The sequence below is a fragment of the Bos taurus genome, chromosome 7 (assembly GCF_002263795.3).
Source record: "Bos taurus isolate L1 Dominette 01449 registration number 42190680 breed Hereford chromosome 7, ARS-UCD2.0, whole genome shotgun sequence".
Lineage (NCBI taxonomy): Eukaryota > Metazoa > Chordata > Mammalia > Artiodactyla > Bovidae > Bos > Bos taurus.
In genome coordinates, this window is record NC_037334.1 from 99,574,671 (window position 1) to 99,590,951 (window position 16,281).

General features: G+C 38.5%; 1 long non-coding RNA gene across 1 annotated transcript; it reads right to left on the reverse strand.

Moving 5' to 3' along the window:
* Positions 1 to 460: 460 nt before the first annotated feature.
* Positions 461 to 4,858, reverse strand: LOC132345797 (uncharacterized). Its single transcript, XR_009495361.1, has 2 exons — positions 2,312 to 4,858; positions 461 to 2,197 (listed from the first exon to the last, which is right to left on the reverse strand). It is a non-coding gene; the product is annotated as an uncharacterized lncRNA (long non-coding RNA).
* Between the last annotated feature and the right edge of the window lie 11,423 nt (positions 4,859 to 16,281).

Sequence of the window (16,281 nt, forward strand, 5' to 3'; positions counted from 1 at the left end):
TTATTCTTTAATAATGGTGTGTGTGTGTGTGTGTATGCCCAGTCATGTCTGACTCTGCAACCCCATGGACTGCAGCCTGCCAAGCTCCTATGTCCATGGGATTCTCCAGGCAAGATTTTTGGAGTGGGTTTCCATTTCCTCTTCCAGGGGATCTTTCAAACCCAGGGATTGAATTGGCATCACTCATGTCTCCTGCATTGGCAGGCAGGTTTCTTGCCACTGTGTAACTTGGGAAGCCCTAGTAATGGTATAAGGGACTCTTTTTTACTGTGAAGTTTGATGGGAACGCCTTTTAATTTTCAAACCCAATATATTGTTATTATACATATATATTTTACTTTCATGTAATAGTTATTTTTTAATTTTTAGTTGGCCCAAAGCTTTTATTCAATTTTGATTTTTTTTTAAATTTTGGAAATAGTGTTTGAAACATCTGTACAGAGGAGACAAGGACAACATATGGATGAGATGACTTTTATAACAGATTTATTTATTTCTTTATATTGGCCCATTCTTGCATTTTATTTCTCAAAAGTAGCTTAGCCTTTCAAAATTTCTGCTGAATTGGATGCGATTATTATTAGAGAATGTTGCTGTTGTTTAGTTGCTAAGTCGTGTCTGACTCGCAACCCCATGGACTGCAAAAAACCAGGCTTCTCTGTCCCTGTCCTTCACTATCTCATGGAGTTTGCTCAAACTCATGTTCCTTGAGTTGGTGATACTATCCAACCATCTCATCCACTGTCACCCCATTCTCTTCCATTCTTCAATCTTTCCCAGCATTATGGTCTTTTCCATTGAGTCGGCTCTTCACATCAGGTGGCCAAAGTATTGGAGCTTCAGTTTCAGTATCAGTCTTTTCAGTAATATTCAGAGTTGGTTTCCTTTAGGATGGACTGGCTTGATCTTGTTGCAGCCAGGGACTCTCAAGAGTCCTCTCTAGCACCACAATTCAAAAGCATTAATTCTTTGGCACTCAGCCTTCTGTATGGTCCAATTCTCACATCCATACATGGCTACTGGATAAACCATAGTTTTGACTCTACAGACCTTCATCAGCAAAGTAATGCCCTTGCTTTTTAACATGCCGTTTGTCATAGCCTTGCTTCCAAGGAGCAAGTGTCTTTTAATTTCATGGCTACAGTCACTGTCCACAGTGATTTTGGAGCCCAAGAAAATAAAATCTGCCACCGTTTCCACTTTGTCCCCTTTCATTTGACATTGACTGATATAGGATTAGATGCCATGATCTTAGTTTTACAAATGTTGAGTTTTAAGCTAGTTTTTTCACTCTCCTCTTTCACCCTCATCAAGAGGCGCTTTAGTTTCCTATTCACTTTCTGCCATTAGAGTGGCATCATCTGTATATCTGCAGTTGTTCATATTTCTCAAGGCAATCTTGATTGCAGCTTGTGAGTCATCCAGCCTGGCATTTCACATGATGTACTCTGCATATAAGCTAAATAACCAAGGTGACAACATACAACCTTGTTGTACTCCTTTTCAGTTTTGAACCAGTCTGTTGTTCCATGTCCAGGTCTAACTGCTCCTTCTTGACCTGCGTATAGGTTTCTCAGAAGGCAGGTAAGGTGGTTTGGCATTCCCATCTTTTGAAGATTTTTTCACAGTTTGTTGTCATATTTTAAAAATATGAAGTAATAAATAATATAGATCAAAATTTTTCTTCTGCATGCCTTTTTTAAAAGATTTTGGTTCAGAGTTATGTAAATGTCATAGAAAGAATTGACAGTATTTATAGTTTTTATGTGCTTCAGCAGAGAATTTGTGACAAGGAAATGTGGTCCCTTAAAAGTTAGAAAATAAAAACTCACTTCTTAGACTGTTGGAGGAAAGACTCTTTGCTGGTGCTACAAGAAGTTGGTAATCTGAATCTTGATCCCCATCCCCAGTAAATAAATGGATTTTTTCCCCCTCAAATCACTCTCTGAACCATTCTTACACCCAGCCCAGATCCACAAATCTTAGTCCTCTGAAAGAAGAGGTATTGCAGGTTAAGTAAGTAAGTAAGTGTTAGTCGCTCAGTCGTGCCCAACTCTTTGTGACCCCATGGACTGCAGTTCACCAGGCTCCTCTGTCCATGAGATTTTTCAGGCAAGGATACTGAAGTGAGGATCTTCCCAACCCAGGGATCGAACTCAGGTCTCCTGCGCTGCAGGCAGATTCTTTACCAACTGAGCTACAAGGGAAGCAGAAAGGTAAGAGAGGGGATCACAGGTTTAAACTGACTAGACTGAAAGTGAAGTCACTCAGTCATGTCCCACTCTTTGCGACCCCATGGACTGCAGCCTACCATGCTCCTCCTTCCATGGGATTTTCCAGGCAAGAGTACTGGAGTGGGGTGCCATTTTCTTCTCTAGGGGATCTTCTGGACCCAGGGATGGAACCCAGGTCTCCCGCATTACAGGCAGATTCTTTACCGACTGAGCCACCAGGGAAGCCTGCAGGGTAAGGTAATGGTTAAGGATGGTGTTTGGAACCAGACACATTTAGATTTGAATGCCAACTTTGATCTTACAAATCTGATTTTACCTTTCTAGGTCCCACTACAGGCAGATGTAAAAAGGAATAAAAATACTCTGCTGTATAAATTTATACTCAATTTATATTCAAACAAGACCTTACATGTCAAGAATTAGTGAAAGATTTGGAAACAAGGCATTTTGCTCTTTTGCTATTTTTTAAGAAATCCAAGAATACCATGTTTCCACCTAATACTTGATGGAAAAATGAGTTATTCATCAGGTAATTCTTAAAAGGATTGAATTTTGTTATATTGTCAAGAAATACATTGAAATGCCTCATCCATACTCTTAAAAAGGTCTCATATTTTTTGACCAAAGATTGTCAGTTCTAGGCTGATTTAAGTTCTCTATATTAATGTAAACCGCAGCTATTAATAGCCAAAGAAAAATGAGTCATTAATCTTTTTTTGTTGCTATCAACAAAATGGATATCACTTTTGAAATAAAAAGATACAATACAGGTTCATTTTAGGATAGTAAGAGCCAGCTTCTTTTTAAAAAATAGAAAGACAAGCTCATTTTATAGTGACTGATCCAAGTGTGAAAGTGTTAGTCGGTCAGTCATGTTCAACTCTTGGTGACCGATGGACTGTAACCCACCAGGGTCCTCTTTCCATGAAATTATTCAGGAAAGAATACTGGAGTGGGTCACCATTTCCTACTCCAGGGCATTTTCCCGACCTAGGGATCAAACTTGTATCTCCTGCATTGCAGGCAGTTTCTTTACCCTCTGAGCCACCAGGCAAGTCCCATACTGACTGATGACCATTTGAGTATTTGAGTGGAGATAATAATTAGATACTTCCTTTCTTTCCCATGTAGATCAAGAATGTTGCTTACCATATCAGTAAATAAAGAATGTTTTGGTCATCAAGCCTTTAGCTACTACAGTCACTCCCAACGTAGCACCTTGAAGGGATTCGTGATGAAGAAAAACAGGATACTGGCCCTCAATAGTTAAGGTACTTATCAAAGGAATAATTTCTATAAGTCCAGACTCTCGCATCTTCCCATACATAGGAGCACACTAAATTCATTAACTTGAGATGTCTGGTTTACTTTAATAGTAATCTGCTGATGTTCTGATAACCTGTTTTTTGTTTTATTTATTTTATTTATTTTTTCTAATTTTATTTTATTTTTAAACTTTACATAATTGTATTAGTTTTGCCAAATATCAAAATGAATCCACCACAGGTATACATGTGTTCCCCATCCTGAACCCTCCTCCCTCCTCCCTCCCCATACCATCCCTCTGGGTCATCCCATTGCACTAGCCCCAAGCATGCAGTATCGTGCATCGAACCTGGACTGGCAACTAGTTTCATACATGATGTTATACATGTTTCAATGCTATTCTCCCAAATCTTCCCACCCTCTCCCTTTGCAACAGAGTCCATAAGACTATTCTATACATCAGTGTCTCTTTTGCTGTCTTGTACACAGGGTTATTGTTAGCATCTTTCTAAATTCCATATATATGCGTTAGTATACTGTATTGGTGTTTTTCTTTCTGGCTTACTTCACTCTGTATAATAGGCTCCAGTTTCATCCACCTCATTAGAACTGATTCAAATGTATTCTTTTTAATGGCTGAGTAATACTCCATCGTGTATATGTACCACAGCTTTCTTATCCATTCATCTGCTGAAGGACATCTAGGTTGCTTCCATGTCCTGGCTATTATAAACAGTGCTGTGATGAATATTGGGGTACACGTGTCTCTTTCCCTTCTGGTTTCCTCAGTGTGTATGCCCAGCAGTGGGATTGCTGGATCATAAGGCAGTTCTATTTCCAGTTTTTTAAGGAATCTCCACACTGTTCTCCATAGTGGCTGTACTAGTTTGCATTCCCACCAACAGTGTAAGAGGGTTCCCTTTTCTCCACACCCTCTCCAGCATTTATTGCTTGTAGACTTTTGGATCGCAGCCATTCTGACTGGTGTGAAATGGTACCTCATAGTGGTTTTGATTTGCATTTCTCTGATAATGAGTGATGTTGAGCATCTTTTCATGTGTTTGTTAGCCATCTGTATGTCTTCTTTGGAGAAATGTCTAGTTAGTTCTTTGGCCCATTTTTTGATTGGGTCATTTATTTTTCTGGAGTTGAGCTGTAGGAGTTGCTTGTATATTTTTGAGATTAGTTGTTTGTCAGTTGCTTCATCAACACACAGAAATCCCTTGCATTCCTATACACTAATAATGAGAAAACAGAAAGAGAAATTAAGGAAACAATTCCATTCACCATTGCAATGGAAAGAATAAAATACTTAGGAATATATCTACCTAAAGAATCTAAAGACCTATACATAGAAAACTATAAAACACTGGTGAAAGAAATCAAAGAGGACACTAATAGATGGAGAAATATACCATGTTCATGGATCAGAAGAATCAATATAGTGAAAATGAGTATACTACCCAAAGCAATTTATAGATTCACTGCAATCCCTATCAAGCTACCAATGGTATTCTTCACAGAGCTAGAACAAATAATTTCACAATTTGTATGGAAATACAAAAAACCTCGAATAGCCAAAGCTATCTTGAAAAAGAAGAATGGAACTGGAGGAATCAACCTGCCTGATTTCAGGCTCTACTACAAAGCCACAGTTATCAAGACAGTATGGTACTGGCACAAAGACAGAAATATAGATCAATGGAACAAAATAGAAAGCCCAGAGATAAATCCACGCACATATGGACACCTTATCTTTGACAAAGGAGGCAAGAATATACAATGGATTAAAGACAATCTCTTTAACAAGTGGTGCTGGGAAATCTGGTCAACCACTTGTAAAAGAATGAAACTAGAACACTTTCTAACACCATACACAAAAATAAACTCAAAATGGATTAAAGATCTAAACGTAAGACCAGAAACTATAAAACTCCTAGAGGAGAACATAGGCAAAACACTCTCTGACATACATCACAGCAGGATCCTCTATGACCCACCTCCCAGAATATTGGAAATAAAAGCAAAAATAAACAAATGGGACCTAATTAACCTTAAAAGCTTGTGCACATCAAAGGAAACTATTAGCAAGGTGAAAAGACAGCCTTCAGAATGGGAGAAAATAATAGCAAATGAAGCAACTGTTTTTTGTTTTTATGCAAAAACTCCTACATATGTGGCTCCTCCCATACAGAACACTCACTCAGAGCTATTTGAGAGGCTGTCTCCAGGGCTTAAGTCTTCAGTAAGTCCACCAAACAAAACAAAAATAGGGTTCTAGAAATTCTAGTATTGTGCAGTGCTTAGTCACTCAGTTGTGTCCAATTCTTTGCAACCTCATGAACTGTAGCCCACCAGGCTCCTCTGTCCATGGAGACTCTCCAGGAAAGAACACTAGTGTGGGTTGCCATGTCATCTTCCAGGGGATCTTATCAATTGAGGGATTGAACCCAGGTCTCCTGCATTGCAGGCAGATTCTTTACTGCACCTGAGCCACAGATGGCTTTGAAATTCTAGAGAGGAGTCCAACAATTCACCTGTAAATTTTATAACTCTTTAGGTTACATTGAGAACTATTCTTCATCTAAGAATGGATGAAAGTAGTGTAAGCTGATGCAGACTGTTGACATACAACAGATATTTCCCCAACAAAAAAAAATTTTTTTTAAATCAGTAAAGAATTGCAATTCACGGCTGACAACCTTGGTAGGCTATGGAGATGTCAAGGCACAGCAAGGGAAGGAGAACTCTTGAACAGAGGAAAACAGAAAAGTGGGAGGGCTGTCATAAACAGGAAGGACTTCCTTGGTGGCTCAGGCAGTAAGGAATCTGCCTGCAGTGCAGAAGACCTGGGTTCAATCCCTGGGTTAGGAAGATCTCCTGGAGAAGGAAATGGCAACCCACTCCAGTATTCTTGCCTGAAGAATTCCATGGACATAGAAGCCCGGTGGGCTACAGTCCATGGGGTCGCAGAGTCAGCCATGACTGAGTGACTAACACACACACACACACACACACACACACACACACACACACATACACACATCATAAACAAAGAATCCATGGCTTTTCATAGGCTGGAATGTTGCCAGGAAAGAAGAGACTTCTTCCCAGTGGGCTTTCTCCTTCCCAGAGGGAAGGCTTCCTCCCCCTTATGTGGCATGAGAGCTCCCCATTCTGGTCTCCCAAATTTATCTGATTGAGGATTCTGCTTACTATAATAAATTTTATATGCCTATGACCAACGGATGAAACAATGTGGGAAATAGCCCATCACTGTCTAATATTAGGTTTTGATTATAGAAACATATATTCACCTTTTTAAAAAACAGGAAAATACCTTGCTTTGAATTTATTAAACATCTTTATACTGCCACTCTCAGTTCAGTTCAGTTCAGTCACATTACTCATTTCTGACTCTTTGCAATCCCATGGACTGCAGCATGCCAGCCTTCACTGTCCATCATCAGATCTCAGAGCTTGCTTAAACTCATGTCCATTGAATCACTGATACCATCCAACCATGTCATCCTCTATTGTCCCCTTCTTCTCCTGTCTTCAATCTTTCCCAGCATCAGAGTCTTTTCTAATGACTCAGTTGTTCTCATCAGGTGGCCAAAGTATTGGAGCTTTAGCTTCAACATCAGTTCTTCCAATGAAAATTCAGGACTTGTTTTTTTGTTTATTTGTTTTGTTTTATTTTTTATTATTATTATTATTATTTTTTAGGATTCACTGGTTTGATCTCCTTGTAGTTCAAGGAACTCTCAAGAGTCTTTTCTAACACCACAGTTCAAAAGTATCATTTCTTTGGTGCTCGGCTTTCTTTATGGGCCAACTCTCACATCCATACATGACTACTGGAAAAACCATAGTTTTGACTATACAGACCTTCATCAGCAAAGTAATGTCCTTGTTTTCACAAAGAATTGGCCAAGACTGGGGAATTTTCACTTTCACTAGGTTTGTCATAGCTTTTCTTCCAAGGGACAAGCATCCTTTAATTTCATTGCTGCAGTCACTATCTGCAGTGATTTTGGAGCCCAAGAAAATAAAGTTTGTCACTGTTTCCATTTTCTCCTCATCTATTTGCCATCAAGTGATGGGACCAAATGCCATGATCTTAGTTTTTTGAATGTTGAGTTTTAAGCCAGCTTTTTCACTCTCTTATTTAACTTTCATCAAGAGGCTCTTTAGTTTCTCTTTGCTTTCTGCCATAAGAGTGGTGTCATCTGTATACCTGAGGTTAATGATATTTCTATGGGCAATCTTGATTCCAGCTTTTTCTTCATTTAGTCCAGCATTTCACTTGATGTACTCTGCATATAAGTTACATAAGTTGGGTGATAATATACAGCCTTGATATACTCCTTTCCCATTTGGAACCAGTCTGTTGTTCCATGTCTGGTTCTAGCTGTTGCTGCTGGACCTGCATACAGAATTCCTAGGAGGCAGGTTAGGTGGTCTGGTATTTCCATCACTTGAAAAATTTTCCAGTTTGTTGTGATCCACACAGCCAAATGCTTTAGCATAATCAATGAAGCAGATGTTTTTCTGGAATTCTCTTGCTTTTTCTATGATACAATGGATGTTGGCAATTTGATGTCTGGTTCCTCTGCCTTTTCTAAATCCAGCTTCATCATCTGAAAGTTCTCAGTTCATGTACTGTTGAAGCCTAGCGTGGAAAATTTTGAACATTACTTGGCTAGCATGTGAAATGAGTAAAACTGTATGAAATGAGTGCAGTTGTGCAATAGTTTGTACTTTCTTTGGCATTGTCTTTTTTGAAATTGGAATGAAAACTGACATTTTTCAGTTCTGTGGCCACTGCTGAGTTTTCCAAATTTGTTGGCATATTCAGTGCAGCATTTTAAGAGCATCATCTTTTAGGATTTGAAATAGCCCAGCTGGAATTCCATCACCTCCACTAGCTTTGTTCATAATGATGCTTCCTAACTCCCACTCAACTTCACACTCCAGGATATCTGTCTCTAGGTGAAGGATCACACCACTGCAGTTATCTGGGTCATTAAGATTTTTATTGTATTTCTTCTGTGTATTCTTGACACCTCTTCTTAATATCTTCTGCTTCTGTTAGGTCCAAATATTTCTGGTTTTTGTCCTTTATTGTCCCCATCTTTGCATGAAACATTCCCTTGGAATCTCTGATTTTCCTGAATAAATCTCTAGTCTTTCCTGTTCTGTTTTCCCCTATTTCTTTGTGTTGATCACTTCAGAAGGTGTTCTTCTCTGTCCTTGCTTTTGTTTGGAACTCTGCTTTCAGATGGATATATCTTTCCTTTTCTCTTTTGCCTTTCACTTCTCTTCTTTATTCAGCTGTTTGTAAGGCCTCCTCAGACAACCATTTTGCCTTTTTGCATTTCTTTTTCTTGGAGATGGTCTTGGTCACTGACTCCTATACAATGTCATGAACCCCTCTCTGTAGATCTTCAGGCACTCTGCCTATCAGGTCTAATCCCTTGAATCTATTTGTCACCTCCATTGTATAATTGTAAGAGATTTGATTTAGGTCATATCTGAATGGTTTAGTGGTTTTCCCTACTTTCTTCAATTTCAGTCTGAATTTGGCAATAAGAAGTTCATGAACTGAGCCATAGTCAGCTCCTGGTCTAGTGTTTTCTGACTGTATAGAGCTTCTCCATCTTTGGCTACAAAGAATATAATCAATCTGATTTTGGTACTGACCATCTAGTGTGATGTCCATGTGTAGAGCTGTCTCTTGTGTTGTTTGAAGAGGGTGTTTGCTATGGCCCATGGGTTCTCTTGGCAAAACTCTGTTAGCCTTTGCCCTATTTCATTCTGTACTCCAAGCCCAACTTACCTGTTACTCCAGATATCTCTTGAACTCCTACTTTTGGATTCCAGTCCCCTATGATGAAAAAGACATCTTTTTTTGGTGTTAGTTCTAGAAGGTCTTGTAGGTCCTCATAGAACTGTTCTCTTTCAGTTTCTTTGGCATTAGCAGTTGGGGCATAGACTTGGATTATGGTGATATTAAATGGTTTGCCTTGGAAATGAAGAAAAATCATTCTGTCATTTCTGAGATTGCAACCAAGTACTGCCTTCTGGACTCTTTTTTAACTATGAGGGCTCCTCCATTTCTTCTAAGGGATTCTTGCCCATAGTAGTACTAATATAATTTATGAACTATTTTTGGCTATTATAGTTAGGGAAATAGTCTGCATCATTCTAACCACTGTGGTGTTGAAGAAGACTCTTGAGAGTCCCTTGGACTTCAGGGAGATCCAACCAGTCCGTCCTAAAGGAACTCAATCCTGGGTGTTCATTGGAAAGACTGATGTTGAAGCTGAAACTCCAATATTTTGGCCACCTGATGCAAAGACCTGACTCATTTGAAAAGACCCTGATGCTGGGAAAGATTGAAGGCAGGAGGAGAGGAGACGACAGAGGATGAGATGGTTAGATGGCATCACTGACTCAATGGACATGAGTTTGGGTAAACTCCAGGAGTTGGTGACAGACACAGAGGCCTGGCGTGCTGCAATTCATGGGGTCACAAAGAGTCAGGCATGACTGACTAAACTGAACTGAACTGATTCTAACCACTATCATGTTCAGAATATCTAATACATCACAGGAGTCTAAAGATAATTTTATTGAATTCTAATTGTTTAACTTCATGTGTACACTGAATATAGTCATGATAAACTGATCTCTTCTAAAAAGCCTAATACATGAAGAAATGCATTGAGCTTTTAGTAATTCTCAGAAGGTATAGACAGACTCTACCAAGTACTCTTAATGCTGTTATTTTCATTAACAGAAGTCAATCTACAAACCTTTCCATTGTTTACTAGTTGACCCACTCTTTCAAGTGCTGCCATTATTCTTGAGATGTAAGAGAAGAATCTATCATTAACTCTATGATGGGATTATGATTATAGATAAATTCAGTAATTAAAGACTGCTGTTCATAAAACACAGTATGAGCACTCCTGAATCTGAAATATCTGACTGGGGTTATATCACACATATCTGTCTGTGAGTTATCATTAATAAATTTATATTAGAACCTGGCCAAAAAATAACTATAAACCTCCAATGGGAAAGAATGTTACAATGTAGTTCAGGGTTTTTTTTTTTTTTTTTTTTAATGGTATCCATGGAAGTTATCATCTAGGCATCCTGAACTGCTAAAATTAAAAGCAAAACTGCTTATCTATGTAGATGGCCTATAGGTTTTTATCAAATTATTTTAGAGAACTTTGATCCAAAAAGAAGAATATATTTATATAATACACATATACACACATTCTCTCTCTCTCCCCATCCCCATCTCTTTCCTTCTGTCTCTACTTCTTTTCTCTTTGAGTAAACTGAAGTCCAGAGAGGTAAGTGAACTGGCCTCTAAATGCAATTTTCCTTGTCACACAGTTAAACAGAACTGGGGCTGGAACTGTGTTCTTCTGGTTTTCCTGAACTGATGTTGCCTACATGTACATTTACAAATATGTTACATCTCTTGTTGGATTGATCCCTTTATTATTAAAACACTTCAACATTTCTTGTAAGGCTAATTTAGCAGTGATGATCTCTAGCTTTTGCTTGTCTGGGAAACTCTTTCTCTCTCCTTCAATTCTGAATGATAACCTTGCTGCGTAGAGTATTCTTGGTTGTAAGTTTTTCCATTTCATTAGTTTGACTATATTCTGCCAGTCATTTGGGGACAATAAAGTTTCTATAGGAAAATCAGCTGATAGTCTTATGGGGATTTCTCTTGCTGCTTTTAAGATTCACTTTTTGCCATTAACTCTTAACATTTTAATTATAATGTCCTTTAGTGTGGGTGTCTTTCAGTTCATCATTGGGACTCGCCATGATATCTGGACTTAGATGTCAATTTCCTTCACCAGGTTAGGAAAGTCTTCAGCCATTGTTTCTTCAGATAGGTTTTCTGCCTCTTTCTCTTTCTCTCTCTCTCTCTTTCTTCTTCCAGGACCTTTGTAATGTAAATGTTAGTACACCTGATGTTGTCCCAGAGGTCTCTCAAACTATCCTAATTGTTTTTTTTTATTCTTTCCTTTTTGCTATGCCAAGTGGGTGATTTCCACTATACTATTTTCCAGATCACTGCTCTGATCTTCTGCATACTTTGATCTACTGTTGATTCCCTCTAGTGTATTTTTCATTTCATTTATTGTATTCTTCATTTTGATTTTTAAAAAATATTTTCTACCTCTTGCTGATACTCTAAGCTCATCTATTCCTCTCTCACATTCACTAAACATTTTGGGTCGGAGGTTAAAGCATCTGCCTGCAATGTGGGAGACCTGGGTTCGACCCCTGGATTGGGAAGATCCCCTGGAGAAGGAAATGGCAACCCATTCCAGTATTCTTGCCTGGAAAATCCCATGGACAGAGGAGCCTTGTGGGCTATACTCCATGGGGTAGCAAAGGGTTGGACACGACTGAGTGACTTCACTTCATTACTTTGAACACTTTATGTTGAAAATTGCTTATCTTCATTTTTTTCAGTCCCTTTTCTGAGTTTTGTCTTGGTTTTTCATCTATAAAGTATTCCTTTGTCTCCTAATTTTGCCTAAATCTATTTTTTGCTTCTCTATATTAGGTAAATTGGCTATATCTCTCAGTATTGGAAAAAAAAAGGCCTTAAGTAGAAGATGTTTTGTGGGGCTCAGCCGCATAATATTCCCTGGCCACCAGCACCAGAGGTATGTCCTCTGTGGGCCATGTAAACCTTGCTGTTATGGCTGGACCTTGGTTGCTGCAGATGTGCTAGTGTGTAGGGAGAATCAATGAATATCCTTCTCCAAGGCACTTTTTAAGTGGTTCCCTTTGCACTGGGGGTTCCAAATAGGAAAAGGAGTTCATCAAGGCTGTATATTGTCTCCCTGTTTATTTAACTTATATGCAGAGTACATCATGAGAAATGCTGGGCTGGAAGAAGCACAAGCTGGAATCAAGATTGCCGGGAGAAATATCAATAACCTCAGATATGCAGATGACACCACCCTTATGGCAGAAAGTGAAGAGGAACTAAAAAGCCTCTTGATGAAAGTGAGAGTGAAAAAGTTGGCTTAAAGCTCAACATTCAGAAAATGAAGATCATGGCATCCAGTCCCACCACTTCATGGGAAACAGATGGGGAAACAGTGGAAACAGTGTCAGACTTTATTTTTGTGGGCTCCAAAATCACTACAGATGGTGACTGCAGCCATGAAATTAAAAGATGCTTACTCCTTGGAAGGAAAGTTATGACCAACCTAGATAGTATATTGAAAAGCAGAGACATTACTTTGCCAACAAAAGTTCGTCTAGTCAAGGCTATGGTTTTTCCTGTGGTCATGTATGGATGTGAGAGTTGGACTGTGAAGAAGGCTGAGCACCGAAGAATTGATACTTTTGAACTGTGGTGTTGGAGAAGACTCTTGAGAGTCCCTTGGACTGCAAGAAGATTCAACCAGTCCATTCTGAAGGAGATCAGCCCTGGGATTTCTTTGGAAGGAATGACGCTAAAGCTGAAACTCCAGTACTTTGGCCACCTCATGGGAAGAGTTGACTCATTGGAAAAGACTCTGATGCTGGGAGGGATTGGGGGCAGGAGGAGAAGGGGACGGCAGAGGATGAGATGGCTGGATGGCATCACTGACTCGATGGATGTGAGTCTGAGTGAACTCTGGGCGTTGGTGATGGACAGGGAGGCCTGGCATGCTGCGATTCATGGGGTGGCAAAGAGTCGGACATGACTGAGCCACTGATCTGATCTGATCTGATCTGACCTTTGCACTGGAACTTAGGGTGAGTGAGTCTGTGCATTCAATAAAAGAATCTCAGTTTTCTATCGCCCTCTGGTTTTCCTGACATAGGCCCTGCTGCTTTTCAAAGCCAGAAGTTATGGGTGCTCATCTCCTCAGACTGGAGAGCTTGAGGTTGGGCTGAGACCTCTTGCTCTTCAGGGGGAACCTCTGCAGTTGTAATATCCTTCCTTTCTGTGGGTCATCACATAAGGAACTTGGCCTCTGAATAGATCACGTCTCTCCATCTTTTGCCAGTCTTGATGTGGCCTTTCTTTATATCCTTAGTCAGAGAAAATCTTTTCTGCTAAAGTTCAGATAATTCTCAAAGATAGTTGTATATGTAATTGTAGTTTTGATGTGTCCATCAGAGGAGGTTAGCTCTGGATCTTCTTATTCTGCTATCTTGATCCCTAATTAAGTGTATTTTTTAAGGCAAAAATTCTTCAAAGGGCCATTTAATTACATATTTTTTAAAATAAAGCACTTAAATCATCTATTTTAATTTTTATTATCTACATATTTATAAGATAATTATACATTTACCCTGATTTGTTTTTATCATTAAATCAAAATATTCAATTAAAGCATGGTTAAATATTCATGATGAAGAATTAAGTTACACACATCATCTTTAATTATTATTTCAAATTGTCTTTGTTAATAAAGCCAATTAAGCTAGCCCAGTGAAACCCAGATAAAGAGAAATGTATTTAAATTCAATTATATACAATATTTAATGGTCTGTTTATTATGCTAAGTAATAAGCTAAATCATGTCCAGTGTAAATGAATCATTATTAGAAAAAGTCAGAGTCATCATTTTAGCAAAGAAAAGTATTTTCATATAAATTTTATACTAATGTAATCATTTGTGCAAGAACACAGGTTTATTATATAACTACCATTGTATCTATTGATACCAGACACAAAATGAAGGGCTGTGACTACAGAAAGTTCATTTCAATCATAACTCCAGAAGGAAATCAATGTTTGACCTTGAACAAGACTGATGTTCTGTTGACTCAATTTCCTCCTACACAAATAGATGTCTATTCTACCTACCTTACATATGAGATGCTTTTAAATAACAGTTCAGTTTTAATCTGGATACTTGACTGGAATATGAAATACTTACTGCCAGAAAATATTTTTCCAGTATTGTGTGACTAGGCAGTTTTCCTCTGAATCAATATGCTCTTTCTTTCTTTCTTTTTTTTTTTGTTCAGATCAGATCAGATCAGATCAGTTGCTCAGTCGTGTCTGACTCTTTGCGACCCCATGAATCGCAGCATGCCAGGCCTCCCTGTCCATCACCAACTCCCGGAGTTCACTCAGACTCACGTCCATCGAGTCAGTGATGCCATCCAGCCATCTCATCCTCTGTAGTCCCCTTCACCTCCTGCCCCCAATCCCTTCCAGCATCAGAGTCTTTTCCAATGAGTCAACTCTTCGCATGAGGTGGCCAAAGTACTGGAGTTTCAGCTTTAGCGTCATTCCTTCCAAAGAACACCCAGGGCTGATCTCCTTCAGAATGGACTGGTTGGATCTTCTTGCAGTCCAAGGGACTCTCAAGAGTCTTCTCCAACACCACAGTCCAAAAGCATCAATTCTTTGGCCCTCAGCATTCTTCACAGTCCAACTCTCACATCCATACATGACCACAGGAAAAACTTGGATACAAATATTCACACTTTGCATTAAATACTTTTTCGCGTTATATGCTTGTTTTGCCTCTCGCCTGCCTGCTAGCTCACACCTAGATCAACACCTAGCAGCAGCAGGGTGGCAAACGTAACCACACTGGGCGACAAAAAGACCAGCCAATCCAATTGTCGGATTAAACTTTATCCTCATAATACATGAATTTCAGCATTCACTTAAGGGGTGGATGCAAAATAATTTCTCTTGACTCACACACTTTAACTCAGTTTGTGAGGTAGATCAAAATGTTATTTCCTGTCAAAGGAAATTAAGAAACAAAAATCAAGTATGTGCTAGACTATCCCTTTCTAGTTCCCATTTTCTAGGTAAGCAGATGCTCTCAAAAAAATGAGAGACCTCAGAGATAACGACATTCTCCTTTACTGATTTTTCCTATTAATATCCACATCTTTTCAAAAGTAGCTACTTAACATACCCCTCAAATAAATTAGACCTTCAGCTATATATTTATTCTGCATGTTGAAATTACTTGAGAATCCAACAGAATGTCCTGGATCTCTGATCATTTTCCTTGTGTACACATTATATGCAAAACTTCATTCAGTATTTTGTATTCACTTTTTCATTAAATCTACAAAATAACCCTATGATATAACAGTTTTTATTCTATACCCAGTATATAGATGAGAGTCATAGACACTATGAAACCTAGCCTAGGTTAAAGAGCTAGTAAGTACTGGGGTTGGAATGTAAATTTCACATAAACATGATTTTAAACATTATATAGTTCATAATACTTTAAAAGACCCAGTCATACATACTGAAAGTATTCATTGCAAACAAATAACACACTGAAATATAAGTTTTACAAGTGCGTAATATTTGATTCCATGGATACACACACATTCATTTCATCATTCTGGTACTGTAGAATAACTCTCAATCTGGTCTGTATCTTTCCTTATCATGAATGATACTGTCATTTTTGAACTTAAAACATTGCCCACACCTTAATAATAACTTTATAGAAGTGGATATACTTTATAGAAGGTATGTACTCATTTGAAATTTTAACTTACACACACACAGAATCATATTTACCGGCAGTGAAAATTCACATCACCAAGCATTATAACATAAAATCTATTTTCCCATGTTCTTGCCATGTCTGCATATTGCACATGTTTCTGTGTAATAAACTTAATTATAATGTGCATATATATGTTGAATGTTATATATATATATATATATAAATATGTATATTTGCTATGTGTGTATACACATATATATGTATCTGTGTGTATATATGGAGGCAACACA